The sequence below is a fragment of the Pelophylax lessonae genome (genome assembly GCF_965119305.1).
Source record: "Pelophylax lessonae genome assembly, chromosome: 9".
In the NCBI taxonomy this organism is placed as follows: domain Eukaryota; kingdom Metazoa; phylum Chordata; class Amphibia; order Anura; family Ranidae; genus Pelophylax; species Pelophylax lessonae.
This window is the reverse complement of record NC_138776.1, coordinates 141,861,405-141,883,751: the sequence shown is the minus strand read 5'-3', so window position 1 is coordinate 141,883,751 and position 22,347 is coordinate 141,861,405.

Sequence of the window (22,347 nt, the reverse complement as noted above, 5' to 3'; positions counted from 1 at the left end):
CCTGCAGTGATGGACTGATATTATATACATAGGTGATCAAACACATCCACCCATATGCTGGATTTGTTATCTCTACTGGAAGGTGGGCCCACCTGCTTAGGAACACCCCTCTTATGATATAAGTAAGTGTATGCACGTCTATATTTTCTATACATTTTGAGCCCATGTATGGCTGGATAAGCTCAGCCCCTCAATATAATCTTATGTTTAATATAGCTGGTCGTTCCTGTTTATATAGTCCCGGCGCCTGCCCCAGGAGGAATATGTCTGGCACATCTGGTAATTGGGTTAGTGTTCATATGCCTTCTGCTTCAGCTATATCTAATGTATTACATTAAAAATGCTTGATTGTAAATTTAATTGATGTATATATTCTTTTGTAGAGAACATCTGTAAGGTCTCTTTAGCCCTGAAGAAGCCTGTGGCAAAACGCGACGGCTTTGAGGACCTACATATTCTGCTATCAGGGACATTTTTGTATTCTGTATTCAAAATATTCTCAATAGAGTTATTTTTTATGTCAAATTATGTTTTGTGAAAACATTTTTTAGCTATATGGATGAAATAAATTTTGAAATACTTTTTAAGCAATTGTGATCATCCCTCCTTTGTGGTCTTTAAAGTTCTACTTTCTTATGTATGTTTTTGTTTAGTACTCAATATGGATGATGGCCAATAGTTCACAGTGTTTTGTGTGACAATGTATTCAAATAGAAAAGAACTGTGCCTTGACTCAAACTGCATACTGGATAGCAAGTCATGTGTAGTTAATGTTAATATGTGCTTGCCAGTTATGATGGGGCCCTGATGTCATTGGCGCGCTTGACAAGAGTCAATCTCTCAGCTCAGAGAGTATTGGTAGAAGTAGTCATATATGCACTTTGAGTTATGGTGCAGAGGAGTTAGTTGGGTGGTTGTGTAGCCAGGATGGAGAACCAGGGAGTAGTCAAGTAGATTGAAAGGGCCGTTGGGTGCCTTATCTGGCTGGAGGAGATGAGTGTGACCAAACCTTGTTTAATGTATTGCATGCCTTATGCAACGAATACACTGAAGTGGGATAATGACCCTCTCACCAGTTCCTTGGGTAAATTTGAAAGAAGTTGGCAGTGAAGAGAGTATGCTGATCTTACTGTGACAGCTTGATGAAGGACAGGAATGGGTCAGTACGATGACTGTGGTGTGCTGGGTCATCAGTGGCAACTTGATAAAGATAGTGAACAGGCTGGTGCAGTGTAAAGGGCATAATGAGTGGATCAAAGAGTGGATGGTGGATTCCATTGGATGCAGTTCTTACCCCTATAGCTGTCACTGTATAGCAACTGGTGTAGGATGTGTGCTGCGTAGCCCAGAGAGTGGCCGGTGGATCACCCTGGATATGGTGTAGACCTCCCTTTGGATCTTCTTGGGTAATACCTGATTTGCTGAGCTGTTACCGTATGTTGGGTGTGGCAGCGGGAAGCATGACTGGACCTCACTCTCTTATCACACACTCGAGCCGTCCTGCTTGTGGCTGTGCCCGGCTCCATCCTTAGTCAGTACAAACAGTTGAAAAATTAAGCCAGAGACTACAGTCAGAAAACTACTGGTCCCTGTCAACCAATAAAACTTATACCTTTACTAAAATATAAATAAGCAAATAAGTAAGCATACACAAGATATGATAATAAATGGCCACAGCACCTTTATACATTTGAATAAGCAAATAACTTTATTAAATCAATACAGATACTTAAAAAAATTAAACACATGTCGCTCAGTCATAGAACTTGAATGAGATAGGGAAATTCCTAATTTTTCTTCAACATTACAGTCAAAAAATGTCCTGCAAACTTTAATAACAGAAGACCTGATTACACATATTGGGTTGCTGACTGTCAGTAACACCTATGCCACTGTTACAAAAGTTTCCAGGTACCAGCCCTTGTGGGCTATATAATTAAGCTAAGTACTCTATGATGCTGTATTGGCACAGCTGGTGCATTTCTATTGGTGGAATAGTGTAGCAATGGGTTTAAAACTATGTTAAAGGGAGGACTCATTAAAACAAAGATTGCTATGTTAATGCTAGTGTCAAACTGCATCACATGTCCTTTACTATTTTACCCTTAATTTCACTTCTTTTTTTTTACTCTGTTCCTAATTGGCAAAGGTGAATAGACAGCAGTGGACTGGTGTCACTGAAGACTAACTGTTGACAGGTCTCTGTGTAAAGGATTTTGATCTCTAGTATGCCCTATAGTAAGGTTTTGCCACCATCCCTGTGAAATCGTTGTGTTTTGGGTTTGGTGCCTCAAACCAAGGTTGTTGGGACTTTAAGGGCAAGAGTAAACAAAGTAAAGTATCATAGAATAAAAATTGAACAGGAGGGGGAGTGTCTGGCGACGTAGGTCTACGTCGTCAGACCTACAAGAGCCACTTTGCCGCAGTAGAGCTCTAGTGAGCAGCGGCAAAGTGGTTAAATATAAATATATATAAAGATAGTCATATATAATTTTGAACAAATCAAAAACCTAATTATTATGGATACATTTCAAAATATCTTGTATTGTATTAACAGCAGTTGAAATAAAAACAAGTTTGAAGGTGGCACAGATTGTGCCTGGGTAGGTTGACTGGTAGGGATACTGGTATAAATTCTGCATATGTGCAAAAAAATTACAATTCATTGTTGTTTCTAGACATGGTGAATTATCCTTGAAAAAGGCTAATACCTATACAGCCGAAATGTGTAGGATAATCTCCTGGACATTTTCCTCTGAACAAAGTTCCAAGCCTGAAATACACCCATGGAACAACAGAGACAAATATTCCTCAAAAGTCCCCATTTTTCACCTTGTCACCTACCTTTCTAACTTCTTCACTTCTCTCACCGATGGACCTTAAACCTATCCATGATAAACTTGTCTATTACCTTGCAAAACTTTTTTGAAAATAAACTGTTCAATTTTTATTCTATGATACTTTACTTTGTTTACTCTTGCCCTTAAAGTCCCAACAACCTTGGTTTGAGGCACCAAACCCAAAACACGACAGGTCTCTGTGTGGAGGGTATAGAAGAGATAACTTCAAATGGGTTGTTACCCAAATGTGGGTGGTTGTAAAAAAAACTCCATTGAGATCTGGGTCTGCTACACTTCTGGTACAGCAGTAGGGTGCTCCCTCTTACTTACCCAAGTGTTTCCCACACCCAAAGGTAGGTAATTGCCCTAGTATGCGTATATGTATGTCATATTAGATGTCACCTTAGGTTGTAAGCTACTTGAGGGCAGAAACTGATGTGAATTTAAAGTATGTGCAGTGCTGTGACAATATCTTGAATAAATAATGCAAAACAGGATCAGATTGGTGAATAATATGCATACACTGCAAAATAATGCAAAACAGTTTATGAAAGCTGCAAAAACATGTATTCCCCACAGCAATATCTCCGTGGCTCAATTAGGGTAAGGTGTGGCTGCATAGTATAGTCTCTACTACACTCTATACTAAACAGAGAGTCTAACTTAGAATAGCTACTTCCTTAAAACAGTTCTGGACACAAGCCATGTGTGCTTATCCTCATAAATGCCATCCCTCACAATGAAGTCCAGGGTAGCTTAAGTAACAAAGGTGAACAGCTGGAGGGATCCCAGCCCCAAAGACACAGGATGGCCACCCCATTGGACCTGATGTACTCTGGTAGCAATTAGGGATGTGCTTCCTTCAGTAAATAGCTTTTTTGGATAAGCTGCAGGCTTTTAGACAGCTATCGGCATATCTGTTTTGACAGTGGAGAGCCTCTCATCTGGCTGCAGATCACTCTGCCTCATCAAGTGTGGCCTCTCTGAGCATCTAAGGGAGGGAAGCAGAGAAACTTGTCTTCCCTGAGAAATGGAATTGAAGTTGCCTGCATCTGAGCATGGTAAGTAAATAGGCACTCCTCAAGCAAACTTTACTTCCTTCAGCTTGCTGAAAAGTGTTAAAAAAATGTGTGCTAAAAGACACAGATGTAAAAAAGGCAAATTACACATAAAAGTTTTGTGTGAGTTAAATTATAGGCAAAGCAAGGGTATGTTTTCTATTTGTCATACACTTCAAATGTCCTTAAAGGCCTAGGGTCTTGGAAAAAGTGCACAAAGTAAGAAACATTTTATTTTGTTTTGGACGGAGTAGAGAAGGGTTAGACCCTCTACCAAGTCTTTGTTGCTGTCTGTGTCTCCTCAGGGCAGATTCACCCTTTACTGGTGCCTGGTCACCTAGATAGTAACCTAATATTTAGAGCGGTCGTGAGAGGAAGAGACTGGGGGGGTATCTTCCAAATGGGAAAGGTCTGATGACAACTGTCTGTAATTGGTACTCCCTCACTGTTCTCAATTCAAAACAGGAAGTAAAGGGAGCCTAATAAAGCTAAAAAGAAAAAAAAAAAAAATGAAAAGGGGATTTAACCCTTCCCAATTCAATCCAGCACTAAAAAATATTTTGACTATACGTATACTTTAAAAATTTGGATGAGTGTGAATTTTATTAGTAATTATTGATGTACCCAGAAATGTGAAGAATTATGTAGTCTAATTTAGAAACTGTACTTTTTTACTGAATCAAATTCTATAAAACTGTGTTAATGAACACTAGATATCCATGACTGAAGTAGCCTTGATTACGCAAGATCCATAACTTGTTTTCTGAAGTTAAAGGCCTTTTAACTAATTAGTGCAAATAATTAATCTTATGCGTAGCGATGTCATACTCTATAAGGCAACATGCTTAATCTTGTTACGGTAAATCAGACTTGAGAGACACTTGTGAAACTCGATTAATAAGGATTGGTAAACACTGGTTCTGGTGGGGATACTATTTAAAATAATCTGTGGAGAGTGAGAAAATGAAGTGGGTTTGTAGTACAAGGACAGGCATTTTATTCTGCTCTGCATGATGCTTATTATCACTGCTATGCAGCAGTAAAATTAATAACATTAATAGCCGCTGCATAATATTTCCAAGTTTACAAATATTCATTTCTCTTATTATGTGCATAAATTAGCAACAAATACACTATGTACATCCCTAAAGAGATACACATACTTTGGCCTAATTTGAGGCACGCATTGAGGGGTCATATAGAATAGGTGTTGCTTGCAAAAAAGTTGGTAGCAGGTTTTGGGATTAGATGGACTAGGCTGATATACCTGATTAGTGAAAATTATGTCCAACGTTAATTTGAAAAACAGATGCACTAAGCATACAGACCTACCTATCACAGAGTGATTGTAAAGTCCTGTTTTCATTTTTTTTTAAATAATAAACATGTTATACTTACCTCGTCTGTGCAGTTGAATTTGTACAGAGCAGCCCAGTTCCTCCTCTTCTTGGGTCCCTCTTTCCAGCTCCTGGCCCCTCCCTTCTTTTGAGCTGCTTGCTATGGGGGCACCCGAGCTGAGCTGCAGCTCTGTGTGTACATTCAGACACGGAGCTGCCATTCGGACCCGCCCCCTCTCTCTCCTGATTGGCTTACTGATTTTGATTGACAGCCGCAGGAGCCAATGGTGCTGCGGCTGTATCCCAGCTAATCAGGAGGGAGAGTCCCGGGATAGCCAAGGGAATCGTGGACATCGCTGGACAGAGAGGGGGCACAGGTAAGTATTAGGGGTTCTGGTCGGGGGCTGCTACATATAGAAGGCTTTTTATCTTAATGTAAAGAATGCATTAAGATAAAAAACCTTCCTGACTTTACAGCTCCTTTAAATAACCTAAGTTCAGACGAGTTTTATGTGAAGGCAATGTGGGTTTTAGTTTATGGCTGCAGCATGAAGGGGGTAAGGGGCTTCCCATTTTAAATAAAACATGTAAATTTGAATTTTAACACGTACAATTTTAAATTTAAAACAACATTTCTATAAGGTTTAGCTACCAGTTTAGGTTTGCTGCAGTGATGTTTATCACTCTCCTTTCTGGCACATTTTATGCCTGTGGTCTGGTACAAGAGTGCGCCTGGCTCCCTATGCAGCAGATTATGTAATCCTAAAAAGAGTGCAATAACTGACATGATCTGGGGTCTAAAGTGAAACCTGAATGATTGGTACAGTGGCAAAGGATAAAATACAGAAAATGTCGAGGTCTAGTGAAAGCATGTAGTGTCCCCTAGTGAAGGTTGATAAGCCAGTTTCTACACTAGGATCCTACATGAATATCGTGCATCCTGGGTGATTAGAAACATTTTCCTTGAGCCCTGTTTCTTTCTACAAGGCTGGAATGCATTTGGCAAGGAAACTACATGAATACTTTACTACAGACTTGTTGGGGGCCACAATCCTGTGGTTACAGGCCAGGTCAGTCAGAGTACAAACAAACAGCAACTGCCCCAATCTATAACTGTCCCTAATGGCAAGGAGCACATGGAAGGGTGACACATGTCAAACAACAACAAAGAGAAATTCCCAGCTCAGCTTACCAGCCAGCCAATAACAAACCGAATTTGAGAACCTCCATAGTAGGAGCACATATATAATAATAGATAGATTGAGGACAGGTATGCCTGGAGAGACCTAATACAAACAATCTTTTTTCTTTCTGGTTCTGGACATGCTACAGAGCTGAAACTTCACAGGTACACCTTTTAGACCCCCCAGACACTAAATCAAAAGAATTTTTTTTTTTATTTTATTTTTTTTTATTTTTTCAATAATTGGCTCTCTATCAAAAATGACAATTTTTAAGAACTTTTTTTGTGTGACTAATAGTCCCTGGGGCATGACCCAGAACCCTAGGCACTTTTTAGGGGCATTTATTGGGTTTTAGGGCTTCAAAATTGTGTTTTTTGATTACCGAAGTTCGGGTCCCATTGATTTCAATGGGGTTCTGAAATCCGGGCCGAACTTTCGGGAAGTTCGGATGTTCTGGCCGAACAGAACTTTTGAAAAGTTTGATCATCCCTACCCAGGACCCCTTCTCTCCTGTCATCCCAGGGCCCCCTCTCTGCTTTTATACCAGGACCCCCTCTCTTCTCTCATCCCAGGGCCCCCTCTCTGCACTCATCCCAGGGCCCCCTCTCTGCTTTCATCCCAGCTCCCCCTCTCTTCTCTCATCCCAGGGCCCCCTTTCTGCTGTCATTACAGGGTCCCCTCTCTTCTCTTATCCCAGGGTCCCCTCTCTGCTCTCATCCCAGGGTCCCCTCTCTTCTCTCATCCCAGGGCCCCCTCTCTGCTTTCATCCCAGGGCCCCTCTCTGCTTTTATCCCAAGGCCCCCTCTCTTCTCTCATTCCAGGGCCCCTCTCTGCTCTCATCCCAGGGGCCACACTCTGTCCTTATCTCAGGGGTCCCTCTCTGTCCTCATCCAAGGGGTCCCCTAAACACCAACTGTGATAGGGGGCTCAGGACAGAAGGGCTTGTTTACATTCGCAGTTTGGGGGCAGTAAAACCTCATAATTGAGCCCTGTTTTTACTCGCCCCCAACCACACCCCCTTTAACCACAGTGGCCAGGGGTGTACACATGCTGCAGCTGCAGCAGGAATTATATGCCCTGTCCCGCTTGGCAGGTGTAGCGCCTGCCAAGCGTAACCTATTCAAGTGAATGGGGTTGCTCTGCAAAGGCTGTGCAACCTTGTGCAGTAAAGCGAAAAAAGGGTTAAAGCAGGCAGTGATGAGGTGTTGTATTGCCTCCTTCAACTCCTTGGATCACACACTAGCATGCTGCAACTTTGTGCATTGCACATGGTTGCAGAGTGTTTGCAGAGTGGGCCCCATTCACTTGAATGGGTCACGATCACTCACTGAAAGCAACAGGGGGGTTTATGAATAAAATAAATTAGAGAGCCCCAATCTAGACACCAAAGTGGCAAGATACGGGCTACTCCAAGTAAAAGAATAAATGGATATGTTGAGGGGGACTCCTGACAGGTGAGCACAAAGTCACATATTGACCAAGTATTTAACAAATCCAAAAATAAACTTTATTAAATTGTTAAAACCGTTTAAAAAGAGAAAAAAATCATCATCTTAACATTTACAACATCTTCATAGTAGTCTCAACAACGGGACGAGTCTGACGCGTTTCGCCCTTAGGCGGGCTTTCTCAAAGACCACAATGAGCCCCAGGTAGACTATCACAAAGAAGAAGAAACATATTATTAGTTTACACAAATACAAACATTTTTATGTACATTTAAAGCGGTAGTATCATCGATTTTACAACATTGCAGTATCCTAATGAAATGTGTCAGTATTTTATTACGCACCTTTTACCCTGCCTGTCACTGCAGCCGTTCTCCTTCGATTTAGATCGCTGCTGTAATTTACGTCACTCGCGCATGCTCATTGTGATATTTTTTTCCGGCAAGATAATTAGCTTGCCGGAATATTTCACTGTCTATTGCGGGGCTGCGTCATTTCCTCTCCTAGACGTCAGCCCCGTGCTCCCGCGAGACTACGACCTTCCCCCATTAAAAAAATTCTCCACTATGTCCAAATGGTGAATGAAACCAAAACGAGGCTTGGTTTCGGCATTTACTGCGCATGCGCGGGATTTCGGGAATAATACTCGTACTGTGGGCGGAAATAAAGCAGCGTTCTAAAGGAGAAAACCACAGCAAGGATGGCGGCGCTGTACTTTCAAGAAATCCGCACATAAAATATGAAATAATACAGGTTAGCAATTGATTGCTTTCACTCAATTGCATTGAAAATGACATGTTACTGGTGTTCATGTTTTTAAATGCTATGCTATGAATGAGTTTACTACCGCTTTAATATGTATCACAAAAACTGCTTTCACAGTTACATTTGATATATTCAAAACATAGAATTTATAAATATAATATTATGCTCACCAAACTATAAATGATGTTAAGCACTGATGTTGGAGGGCCAGGAGATCCGATAATCGATCACACACATGACTCCATGCCCATCCACATAGGGCAGAGGCAGGAGGGGCAAAAAGCCCACGGATACCGAGAGCTGAAGCCAACCCGAAGGACGAAGTGTCGAGTCCGGCGCTCTCCCGAGACCCCTATTAACCCAAGAACCATGTGATCAAACAAGGGGGGGATCCAAAAGGTATGGTCCCTACATCAGCATCCTGGTGCAGAAATCAAGCTCTAGAAAAAATAAGCAATACAAAGGGGACAAAATGACTATAAGAAGCCCGAATCGGGGGCTTAGCCCAAACCTTCCCCTTATCTATGGGGGGGGCCTGGCCTGGGGGGGGGGGGGCCGCGCTCTAGCCCACCCGCATCCCACCAAAATAGCATTCCTAAAAAGCATTAACGTTTAGTTCGGCAACGAAGAAGCCCCATTAAATTTAGAGTGCTGTCCAAAACATATGTGGCTAGCAAAAAGAAGAGCTGACTGCACTGCCCAGTGACAATAGGGGGATCCCAGGTAGCATGGGGGGGGCACCACATCCACTTAACAGGGTGGTTTAATTCCTGCCGCAGCATGTGTACATCCTAAGATGCTGCTACTGCAGCTAAAGGGGGTAGGGACAAATTTAAGTAATATGGGCAGTGCGATAAGTAGGTGGTGTTTTGTGTGGGTGTGGCTTGAATGTGGACAGGGACACAGGGGGGCTCCATGATCTTATATTGCCCGGGGGCCCCATGGGTTGTCAGTCCGCCCCTGCAGAGGCTGATTGCCTCTATGCCACGCCACATTGATGCAGTCATTTCTGAAAAAAGGAGCCCTGACTAAGTGCATACATACTTTTCAATAAGTCAACATTTCTGTATTAAAAATCCTTTTTTTATTGGTCCTATGTAATAGTCTAATTTTCTGAGATACTGAATCTTGAGTTTTCACTAGCTGAAAGCTATAATAATCTCTTACTTTTTGAATTGAATTACTGAAATAAATTACTTTTTGATGATATTCTAATTTTACGAGATGCTCCCGTATATTTTAATGGATAGATTGAGGGCAGGTATGTCTGGAGGGAGCCCACTCCTCCTTAAAAGTACATGGGTGCACTGGACACCCAGTAATAGCACAATGGTGGTGAAGGTGTCCAGTGCGCCCCCCTCACCAGGTCAGTCAAAGGCTGGCCCAAATTTAAATGGGTTAGGGATTTTTCCACTTTGTTGTTTGGGGGACACAGGCTGCATGATGGGGGACACAGACTGTGTGATGGGAGAAGGCTGGATGACAGCGGGGAACACAGGCTGCTTGATGGGGGACAGGCTGTGTGATGGGGGACAGGCTGGATGACGGCGGGGACATGGGCTGCATGATGGGGGACACAGGCTGGATGACGGCGGGGACACAGGCTGCGTGATGGGGGGACACAGGCTTGATGACAGCGGGGAACATAGGCTGTGTGATGGGGGACACAGGCTGCGTGATGGGGGACAGGCTGGATCACGGCAGGGACATGGGCTGCGTGATGGGGGACACAGGCTGGATGACAGCGGGGATATAGGCTGCGTGATGGGGGTACTTCAGCGGCCTAAATTTATAATAGTTTGACCCGCTATGTTAAACTTTGGCACAGTCGTAGTCTGGACATTTGAGGGACTGCAGCTCGACCCCCATGCCAGTCCATTGGCAACAAAAAAATGTGTGTGACCCCCTGGGGGTCATCTAGTATCCCTGTACCAAGTTTGGTGCCCGTAACTTCCATGATTCGGGTACCACAGGCCCTTAAATTTATGGTAGATTGGCCCGCTATGTTAATCTATGGCTCGGTTGTGGTTGGGAATATGAGGGGCCACAGCTTGGGCTTGAAAGAGTCCAGGCTCCCACAGCTTGAGCCCCTGGACATGTTTGGGGCCCAAGCTGTGGCCCCTCAAATTTCCCTACTGTGCCATTTACTGTATTACCTTAGGCTAGGCATAGACTAGGCCTGGGCCCTGTGGTAGCGGAACGATGTTGCCCAGGGGCACCAAATTTGTTAAAGGGTTACTAGAGAACTCCCAGGGGCCACAAAAGTTTTTTGAGGACAATGCTTAATTTTCACGGGGACCTGCATGGGGGTGGAATTTGCCCGACCACCGCAGGACACAGGAACTGCAGAGTCCCCCTCTGCAAATACTGTTAAATGGCTAAGAGTCCAGAGATTCCTGCAGTACTCACCAATCCCCGCTCCGCAGTAGCGCCCGAGGGCCACATACTCCCAATGGGCCCCCTTAAAAAGTTGACCATAAAATTTCAGGTTAGCGACCCCAAAATTGTAGGGTGGTATAGGAAGATATTTCCTACCTCTGTGCCATATTTGGGGCCCTGGACTCATTCGGGGCCCAATCTATGGCCCCTCAAATTCCCGATCGCGGCTGCACCATAGATTAACATAGCAGGTCAGGCTAGCCTAAATGTAGGGCCCTGTGATAGCTGAACCACAATGCCCAGGGGCACCACATTTGGCACAGGGATACTATATGATCCCCAGGGGCCCTCATACATTTGTTTGGGGCCAATGCTTAATTTTCACATGGACCTGCATTGGGGTAGACTTTAGCTGACCACTGCAGAATAGTCAAGGGATTCATGTGTTATCCAGCACTCCCTGCTGTGCGGTACGGCCTGGGACCACATACTCTCAAGGGGCTCTAGAAAAAATTGACCAGGAAACTTTGGGCTAACAAACCCCAAAATGTTTGGGGTGGTAAAGAAAGGTCTCCCCTACTTATGTGCCAAATATGGGCCCCTGGACTCATTTGGGGTCCAAGCTGTAGCCCCTCAAATTTTCAGACTACGACCCTGCCATAGATTATCAAAGCAGGCCAAGCTACTATAAATGTAGGGCCCAAACCACAGGAGTTCAGGGCACCATACTTGTCAAACTTATACTAGAGTTTTTTGGGGGCAATGCCTAATTTTCACAGGGACTGGTACAGTATGGTGATCGTTTTTGGCCAAATACTGCGGAACATATGTAATGCAAAGCCCCGCTTCACGGGGTACTATCGGATAGCTAAGACTATGGGGATTAACTACTTGCCCAATGACGGCTACAGCGAGGTCTACAGCCTCATTCATGCCCACCTGTGCCTCATCCATGCCCACCTGTGCCTCATCCATGCCCATCTCTGCCTCATTCATGCCCACCTGTGCCTCATTCATGCCCATCTGTGCCTCATTCATGCACATGCATGCCATATCAGTGCTCATTCGTGCCTCATCTGTGCAACATCAGTGTGTCCCTCATCATCCAACCTGTGTCCCCGATCATGCCGCCTGTGTCCCTGCCGTCATCCAGCCTGTGTCCCCCATCATGCAGCCTGTGTCCCCGCTGTCATCCAGCCTGTCCCCCATAACGCAGACTGTGCCCCCCATCAAGCAGCCTGTGTCCCCCATCACGCAGCCTGTGTTCCCCGCCGTCATCCAGCCTGTGTCCCCCATCATGCAGCCTGTGTCCCTGCCGTCATCCAGCCTGTCCCCTATCACACAGCCTGTGTCCTCCATAACGCAGCCTGTGTTCCCCAACCGTCACCCAGCCTGTGTCCCCCATCACGCAAGCTGTGTCCCCGCCGTCATCCAGCCTGTCCCCAAACATGCAGCCCCTGTCCCCCATCACGCAGCCTGTGTCCCCCATCATGCAGCCTGTGTCCCCGCCATCATGCAGCCTGTGTCTCCCATCACGCAGCCTGTGTTCCCCGCCGTCAAAGAGCCTGTGTCCTCCATCACGTAGCCTGTGTCCCCGCTGTCATCCAGCCTTTCCCCCATCACACAGCTTTTGTCCCCCATAACGCAGCCTGTGTCCCCCATAAGGCAGCCTGTGTTCCCCGCCATCATCCCGCCTGTGTACTTTCTCATGCATCCTGTGTCCCCGCCCTCATCCAGCCTGTGTCCCTCATCATGCAGCCTATGTGCCCGCCGTCATCCAGCCTGTCCCCCATCACGCAGCCTGTGTCCCCCATCATGAAGCCTGTGTCCCCTCCATCATCCAGCCTGTCCCCCATCACGCAGCCTGTGTCCCCCATCACGCAGACTGTGTCCCCCATCAAGCAGCCTGTGTCCCCCATCACGCAGCCTGTGTTCCCCGCCGTCATCCAGCCTGTGTCCCCCATCATGCAGCCTGTGTCCCTGCCGTCATCCAGCCTGTCCCCTATCACACAGCCTGTGTCTTCCATAACGCAGCCTGTGTTCCCCAACCGTCATCCAGCCTGTGTCTCCCATCACGCAAGCTGTGTCCCGCCGTCATCCAACCTGTCCCCCAACATGCAGCCCCTGTCCTCCCATCATGCAGCCTGTGTCCCTGCCATCATCCAGCCTGTCCCCCATCACGCAGCCTGTGTCCCCCATCACGCAGCCTGTGTCCCCGCCATCATGCAGCCTGTGTCTCCCATCACGCAGCCTGTGTTCCCCGCCGTCAAAGAGCCTACGTCCTCCATCACGTAGCCTGTGTCCCCACTGTCATCCAGCCTTTCCCCCATCACACAGCTTTTGTCCCCCATAACGCAGCCTGTGTCCCCCATAAGGCAGCCTGTGTTCCCCGTCATCATCCAGCCTGTGTCCCCCATCATGCAGCCTATGTGCCCGCCGTCATCCAGCCTGTCCCCCATCACGCAGCCTGTGTCCCCCATCATGAAGCCTGTGTCCCCTCCATCATCCAGCCTGTCCCCCATCACGCAGCCTGTGTCCCCCATCACGCAGTCTGTGTCCCCCATCACGCAGCCTGTGTTCCCCGGCCTCATTCAGCCTGTGTCCCCCATCATGCAGCCTGTGTCTCTGCGCTGTTCACAATTGTGTTTTATTTTTTATTTTTTATTTTTTTTAGAAGAACTATAAATCCCAGCATGTACTTTCAGGCTCAGCTCCCCAAATGTGTGTGGTTTTTTTTGGAGAAGAACTATAAATCCCAGAATGTACTTTCAGGCTGAGCTACATCCTGCCTGTATCTCTGCGCTGTTCACAATTGTGTTTTTTTTTTGGAGAGGAGCTATAAATCCCAGCATGTACTTTCAGGCTCAGCTTCACAATTCCTTTTCCAGGAACTATAAATCCCAGCATTCCCTTTCAGGCTTAGCTCTGCTAGCTTCTTGCTGTGTCTCTGCCCATTCAAATAGCGCATAGGGACGTTCACAATTGTACACGTTACTGAGGGGGGATAGCACTGTGCATGGGTTTTTATTTGCCAAAAGCTCCAACTGTCAGGCACTGTCCACGGGTGCATGCGCAGTAGTATTGAATTGTCCTGCAGAGAATTCCAACTCTCATGCATGGGCGTTGGAGTTCTCTGTGAATGGGCATTGCCGTTCGCACATGCGCAGTAAGTAATTGCATTCTGCTGCCGAGAACTCCAACTCTCATGCACGGAGTTGGAGTCTTCTGTGAACATGCCTTGACGTTCGCGCATGCGCAATAGTGGCAACTTGCCAAGATCTCCGACCGGAAGTGACGCGGGTTGGAGATTTCGGCAAGTTGGAAATTTCAGCAGGACACCGGTTCCATAGCTGCCTGTTATCTTGTCCCAGTGCAGTTTAGTGTGCTTTATGTAGCTGGGCTTCCCACTTCTCTCCCCCCAGGCCCCTTTCACATTTGTGCAACTGCGATTTGGGACTGCAAAGTAGCATGACAAGTCGTACTCCATGATTTCCAATGAGTACCATTCATATCTGTACGACAACGGCAACAACTTCAAAGTAGTCCCTGCACTACTTTGGGACGATTTTAATGCATTTTGAGGTCCAAAGACATAGGCATTGCTTCAAGTCTAGTCAAAATTGCTGCAAAATCGCGCAAAATTTTAGGTCGTACAAGTTTGAAAGGGGCCCTAGACTACTTCCTAAACTATGCAACCTTTCTTCTTTTCCCTTTCACTGGCAGCTCCCTCTGCATCCATGTATCAACTACTTCTATTTAGCCATTTACTAACTGATCTGGCAGGAGTAAACTCCATTTTTTATCTTGTATATACAGGTAAGCCTATAATAGGGCTTACCTGTGGGTTCAGTGAATATCTTATAAAGGTAGCAGCCGGTGATAGCATCAGCGCATGTGCACTGCGCTCTCAATGGATGACATACCATTCATTGAGAGAGCTGTGCTGTGACCATGACAACCACGCGCATGTGTGTGAGTTACATTATCGCAGTTTGGCCAAAACGACTGGAGCCCAAGAAAGCAGAGAGAAGACCAGATGAAGATGGAATCCCTTATCATAGTGACAGCACACTGCTGGGGAGATCTGTTTTTTTTGGTTAGAAAAATAGAATTAAGGGCTCATTCCCACAGGTACTCTGGCAGTAGGAAGGAGGGGTCGGGCTGGAGACACCTTTCATTCTATGGGGATGCAGCGCCTGTATGAACACAGCCACAGGCCCTAATTGGACTGGTGTGCACTGTGCAGGTGGGCCGTCCCCAAATGCACACTGTCTGTGTTCGGGCTGTACACCTGCAACTCCACGCCTGTCAAATTAGGACCTGCAGCTGTGTTTGTACAGATCCAGGTTGCTCAAGCCACATAAATGAACCACTGATTCACACTGTACAGACCACAACACCAATGTGTATGAGCCCCCCCCCCCCCCCCACACACACACACACACAGATTTATTTATCAACTCAGTTTCATCTTTTAAATTTAACAGGAATTCTGTGAGTTATGTTGTATTTGTGGGGGGGTGTTTGGTGTGCGTCACCAATAAAACTGCGCAAATGAATGTGATAAATAAATAAACACTAGTGAAATTAAATTGAATGAAATTAAATTAAACGTCAATATGTGTATATAGTGAAATTCCTTTCACTCTGTGAGCTGCAACATAAAAGTGATAACGTGACAAATTGAGAATAGAAAAATGTAGCTCTCAACAAATAAATCACAATAATATTCCAATATTATAAACCACAATAGTGCTAATAAATGTGCATCATTTGTTGTATTTGTGTCTGCTAATAATGATTTTAACCACTTCTGGACCGGAAGGATTTGCCCCCTTAATGACCAGGCCATATTTTGAAATTCGGCACTGTGTTACTTTAACAGACAATTGCGCGGTCGTGCAATGCTGTACCTAAATAAATTGATGTCTTTTTTTCCCCCCACAAATAGAGCTTTCTTTTGGTGGTATTTGATGCCTCTGCGATTTTTATTTTTTGCTCTATAAACAAAAAAGTGTGACAATTCTGAAAAAAAAAAAACAATATTTTTTCCGTTCTGCTATATAACATTCCCAAAAAAAATTTTTAACATTTCAGGCCAATTTGTTTTCTGCTACATATTTTTGTAAAAAAAAAATCGCAAAAAGCGTATTTTAATTGGTTTGTGCAAAAGTTATCATGTCTACTAACTACGGTAAAGATTTATGTCATTTTTATTGTTTTGGATTTTTTTTTACTAGTAATGGTGGCAAACTGCGATTTTTTTGCGGGACTGCGACATTGCGGCGGACAGATCGGACCCCTGACTGACATTTTTTACACTTTTGGGGGGACCAGTGCAATTACTACAGTAATCAGTGCTAAAAATATGCACCGTTACTGTAATAATGACACTGGCAGGGAAGGAGTTAATAGTGTGGGTGATCAAGGGGTTAAATGTGTACCTAGGGGTGTTTCTAACTGTGGTGGGGGGGTTTGTGAAATCATCACAGAGACCTGTGTTCCTATATAGAAGGATCACAGGAGCTCTGTGATCATTCCAGGGAGAAGAACGGTCAGCTGTGTTTACAACAGCTGACCGTTCTCTCTCAGTGGGGAATGATCATGGGTGTCAGGCGGCAATCGGAGCCACCTGCCCCGTGCATCGGCTTCCCCGCTGATGAGCATCCATCTCCATTGAAATTTGTAAGACACAAATTGAATATAGGGTAAAAAAAACTGGCTGGCTGGCACCCTGTGGTGATGAGTGGCTGGCACTCTGTGGTGGGTGGCTGGCTGTCTGGCACCGTGGTGGGTGGGTGGTTGTCTGGCCCCCTGTGGTGGGTGGCTGGCTGGCATCCTGTATTGGGTGGTTGGCTGGCTTGCACCCTGTGGTGGGTGGCTGGCTGGCTGACACCCTGTGGTGGGTGGCTGGCTGACACCCTGTGGTGGGTGGCTGGCTGGCACCCTGTGGTGGTGGGTGGCTGGCTGGCACCTCGTGGTGGGTGGGTGGCTGGCACCCTGTGGTGGTGGGTGGGTGGCTGGCTGGCACCCTGTGGTGGGTGGCTGGCTGACACCCTGTGGTGGTGGGTGGCTGGCACTCTGTGGAGGTGGGTGGGTGGGTGGCTGGCTGGCACCCTGTGGTGGGGGTTGGCTGGCTGTCTGGCACCCTGTGGTGGGTGGGTGGTTGTCTGGCACCCTGTGGTGGTTGGCTGGCTGACTGGAGGGTGACCCTGTGGTGGAGGGTGGGTGGCTGGCTGGTACAGGGCCGTGGGTGGCTGGCTGGCTGATACAGGGCCTGTGGGTGGCTGGCTGGCTGGCACAGGGCCTGTGGCTAGCTGGCTGGTACAGGGCCTGTGGGTGCCTGGCTGGCTGGTACAGTGCCTGTGGCTGGCTGGCTGGTACAGGGCCTGTGGGTGGCTGGCTGGCACCGGGCTGCTGTGGGTGGGTGTATGGCTGTGTTATACAATACACTCCCGAGAGACTCTCGATTCCAGACGAGGCTGTCTAAGGCGAAGTAGGCGGTCTAAGAAGGCAGAAGGTTAAGCCAAGTGCATGGAGGTGCAACATACGCAATGACGTAACGACAATATCGGTAATATCGGCAAGTTCCGGGACCGATACCGATATATCGGGAAAAGTGAATATCGGCCCTCCGATAATCGGCTTCATCGATAATCGGTCAATCCCAACTTCAAAATAGTCCCTGCACTACTTTGGTTTGACATTTATGCAAGTTGAGGTCCATAGACCTCAAGATTACACAGGCATTGCTTCAAGCTGCATCGAAGTTGCATGACTTTCATGTTGTACAAGTGTGAAAGGGGGATTATAGGTACACAGAAGCTCAAGTTTTCTTTAATCACGACTATTAGCCCCTCTTATGAGCGGCCACCCCCACCTTTTGTGGGCTCACAATCTCCCAGAAATGTCCCACATTCTCAAGTTCAAAAGTTGGGAGGTATGCTATACAGAACTCAGTACAACTTAATTTTATGACTTACTGAACCTGTGACAAACATTTTTTTTTTTTCTTCTGTAAACCATGAGCCCTGGTTCACACTGATGCGATTTGGGAAATGCACAAGATTTACTGTGTTTTGCCGCACCACACTGCGTAGCAATCGCACAGCGTCCATGTGATCTGCTGTGGGTGCCAATGTTAGATTAGCAACACCCCAAAACAGATCGAAAAACGCAGTGCGATTGCCATAATTGCATCTCATGGGTGTGAACACCCATGCAATGCGATTCAGGTGCAAAAAAAAGGGTCTTGCACCCCTTTTGGTGCGGATGCAATGCGATTTGAGGCATACAAATTGTATGGTGCGATTCCTGTGTGACTCACATGCGGTGCAATTACTGTGCAAATCACATGAAGTGTTTAGCACGCACCAGTGTGAACCCAGGCTCAAACAAAAACTTATGCCCCATACACACGTGCAGATTATCTGCAGACTTTTGTCTGCAGACTTACCAAAACCATATAATATGAGGTCAAACCTAAACACTTTCAATTTGTATGCAATCCGGCAGGCCCTTGTACTACATAGAAAAGGTAAGTCTGCAGACAAAAGTCTGCAGATAATCTGCAAGTGTGTACGGGGCATTAGGCATGTTTAATTAGGGTAATTCAATAGCAACACTGAAACTGGGCATTAACCGCTTGCCGACTGCGCACAGTATATTTACTGCGGCAGTCGGCCCCGGCCAGGCAGAGTGACGTAGGTCTACGTCGCTCGCCTGTCACTCCTTCCAGAGCCAATAGCGGGCGGGCGCGCGCCCGCCGAGGCGCGCGCCCGCCGAGGCTCGTTCACGGAGGAGTGCGGGAGTGTGACTGGCGGACCCGATGTCCGCCGGGCAACACTACGATCGCCGCTACAGCGGGAGAAAGACAGAGCGGCTTGTGTAAACAAGCCACCTGTCAGTTCTCCCTGTGTAAAAGTGAAGATCAAACAGTTCTACTATGTAGAACTGTTGATCTTTGTTTTTACACTAGTAGACCTGTCCCTGCACAGTTAGAATCACGCCCCTAGGACACACTTAACCCCTCCCTGTCCAATACTGTTAACCCCTTCCCTGCCAGTGTCATTTTTGCAGTAACAGTGCATATATATAGCACTGATTACTGCAGTAATGTCACTGGTACCCCCAAAAGTGTCAAAAATGTCAGTCAAGGGTCCGATCTGTCCGCTGCAATGTCGCAGTACCGCAAAAAAAATCGCAGATCGCCGCCATTACTCGTTAAAAAAAAAAACACCAAAAATGACAAAAATCTTTCCCTTTGTTAGTAAACGCGATAACTTTTGCGCAAACCAATCAAAATACGCTTTTTGCGATTTTTTTTACCAAACATAGGTAGCGTAAAACAAATTGGCCGAAAATTTTAAAAAATTTTGATTTTTACATTTTTTTTTGGGGGAATTTCATATAAAAAAAAGTGAAAAATATTGTTGTTTTTGCAAAAATTACGCTCTTTTTTTGTTTATAGCGCGTGATCAAAAAATCGCACAGGTGATCAAATACCACCAAAAGAAAGCTCTGTTTGTGGGAAAAAAAGGACGTGAAATTCGTTTAGGTACAGCGTCGCACGACCGCGCGATTGTCCGTTAAAGTCACGCAGTAAAAAATCGCAAAATAACCCCTGGTCTTTTAGCAGGAAAATCCTCCGGTGGTAAAGTGGTTAAGGGGTTAACATTTAGGACATGTGGCGATGTTATCATGACTTTTTTTTCCTTTTTTTATTTTATTTTACATTTTATTTCCCATTCTCCCCACCTGTACAGGAATAGTGACACACCTGGGCACTGATTTCAAAAGAAAAAGTTGTTTTTAAACTTTTTTGAGAGTTTGTGAGCTTTGTCATTTTTGTGCTGATACAAATAAAGTTGGGTAAGGGAAAAAAATGGCTGATTACCCATAAATACCCTCACCTGTGCACAAGTTTGTTGTCTGACCTGCACATGCTTGGTAAGTAGAGTGTGAGTGGCATTATGGCTGCATTTTAAAGCTACAGTATAAACTTTTTTTTTCTCTCTCTACTTTGTTTAAATGTGATAAATATGTTACTCTTATTATGTAATTGCTTTTTAATTTGCTATCAACTGTTATATTGTGGCTTACCTATATGTCTGTATTCAATCAGGTATGCCATCTCATCCTCGTTGGGGGAATTCAGCCCACTGAGCAAATGTGTTCTCCTGGGAGGGGCGACTATGAGGGCCATGAGAGCACCGTGATTATTGCTAGAAGCCACATTCGCTGGCAATAATCGCATGTAAAAATCCAACATGCTGATTGTACCCATGTCGATAGTTGAATCGAATTGAGTATAGCCAGCCTGCCCATAGATGGTTCGGATCTCCTCCTCAGCCTTGTTGGGGGATTTCAGCCCACTGAGCAAATGTGTTCTCCTGGCAGAGGGGGCAGTGGGAGAGCACAGTGATTACTGCTAGCAGCTACATCCACTGGCAATAATCCCATGTAAAAATCCAACATGCTGATTGTACCCAAGTCGATCGATGGATCGACTTAAGTATAGCCAGCCTGCCCATAGATCATTCAAATCTCATCCTCATCCCCTCCTCATCCTCATCCTTGTTGGGGGAATTCAGCCCACTGAGCAAATGTGTTCTCCTGGGAGGGGGGGCAGTGGGAGAGCACAGTGATTATTGCTAGCAGCTACATCCACTGGCAATAATCCCATGTAAAAATCCAACATGCTGATTGTACCCAAGTCGATCGATGGATCGACTTGAGTATAGCCAGCCTGCCCATAGATCATTCAAATCTCCTCCCCCTCCTCATTCTCATCCTCCTCCTTGTTGAGGGGAATTCAGCCCACTGAGCAAATGTGTTCTCCTGGGAGTGGGCTATGGGGGCCGTGCGCAAATGTGTTCTACTGGGGGTGAGCTATGGGGGCCGTGGGAGAGCACAGTGATTATTGCTAGCAGCTACATCAGCTGGCAATCACATGTAAAAATCCAACATGCTGATTGTACCCAAGTTGATCGATGGATCAACTTGAGTATAGCCAGCCTGCCCATAGATGGTTCAGATCTCATCCTCAGCCTTGTTGGGGGAATTCAGCCCACTGAGCAAATGTGTTCTCCTGGGAGGGGGGGGGGGCAGTGGGAGAACACAGTGATTGCTAGCAGCTACATCAGCTGGCAATAATCACATCTAAAAATCCAACATGCTTATTGTACCCAAGTCGATCGATGGATCGCCTTGAGTATAGCCAGGCTGCCCATAGATGATTCAATCCTCAGCTGTTGGACTTCAGCCCACTGAGCAAAGGTGTTCTCCCAGGAGGGGGGAGGGAGGGCTGGCTATTGGGGCCGTGGGAGAGTAGAGTGATTATTGCTGGCAATAATCGCATGTAAAAATCCAACATGCTGAATGTAACTAAGTCGATTGATGGATCGACTTGAGTATAGCCAGCCTGCCCATAGATGGTTCAGATCTCATCCTCAGCCTTGTTGGGGGAATTGAGCAAATGTGTTCTCCCAGGAGGGGGGGGGGGGGCTATGGGGGCTCTGGGAGAGCATAGTGATTATTGCTAGCGGCTACATTTGCTGGCAATCGCATGTAAAAATCCAACATGCTAATTGTACCAAAGTCGACCGATTTTCATGTGCTTCCACTTCTCTACCTTCCTCTGAACTTTTTCGATTTTTGCTAATTAAAAATGTCTTTTCTCAGCTCACTTCTGGAGCTGTCCCACTAAACCAGCTTTCGCCTTTTGATTGTATCTGCTATAAGGAACCCTACATGGGGGGCCTAATCTCTCAATTGTATTTGCAGTTGCTTATTAAACTGAGGCAGGACCCCCTGAATATGCAGTAAAATGGGAATAGCACAGAATTGTCAGATATATGGTCTAATACAAAATCTTCTTCCACCAACGTTGTGGTGATGGAGCCTTCTTATAAAGTACTCATGTGCTGGTATTTAGTGCCCTCCAGAATAGCTAAATTCGCACCTCAACTTTCAGCACTCTGCTTTTGCAGCTGTTCGGAGGTTGGTACCCACTTACACATTTGGTGGCAGTGCCAGATTGTTTCCACTTACTGGGGGAAAGTCTTTAGATTGGCTTCAAAGTTGCTTGATGTACCATTGCTACCATATCCGGTGATTGCACTTTTAAACGCAAAACCAGATATGACGTGCACACATAAACGCCTTATCCAACTCTTAACAGTTGCGAAGCAGACAATTGCCAAAGCATGGAAATCCTCTTCTCTAAACTTTGGTGAAACTAAACATTGAATCTTTCTATGATGCATGCCAAGAGGATTGCCCTAGATAATGGTACCTTAAATAAATTTGACAATCTTTGGAAGCCTTGGATCTCC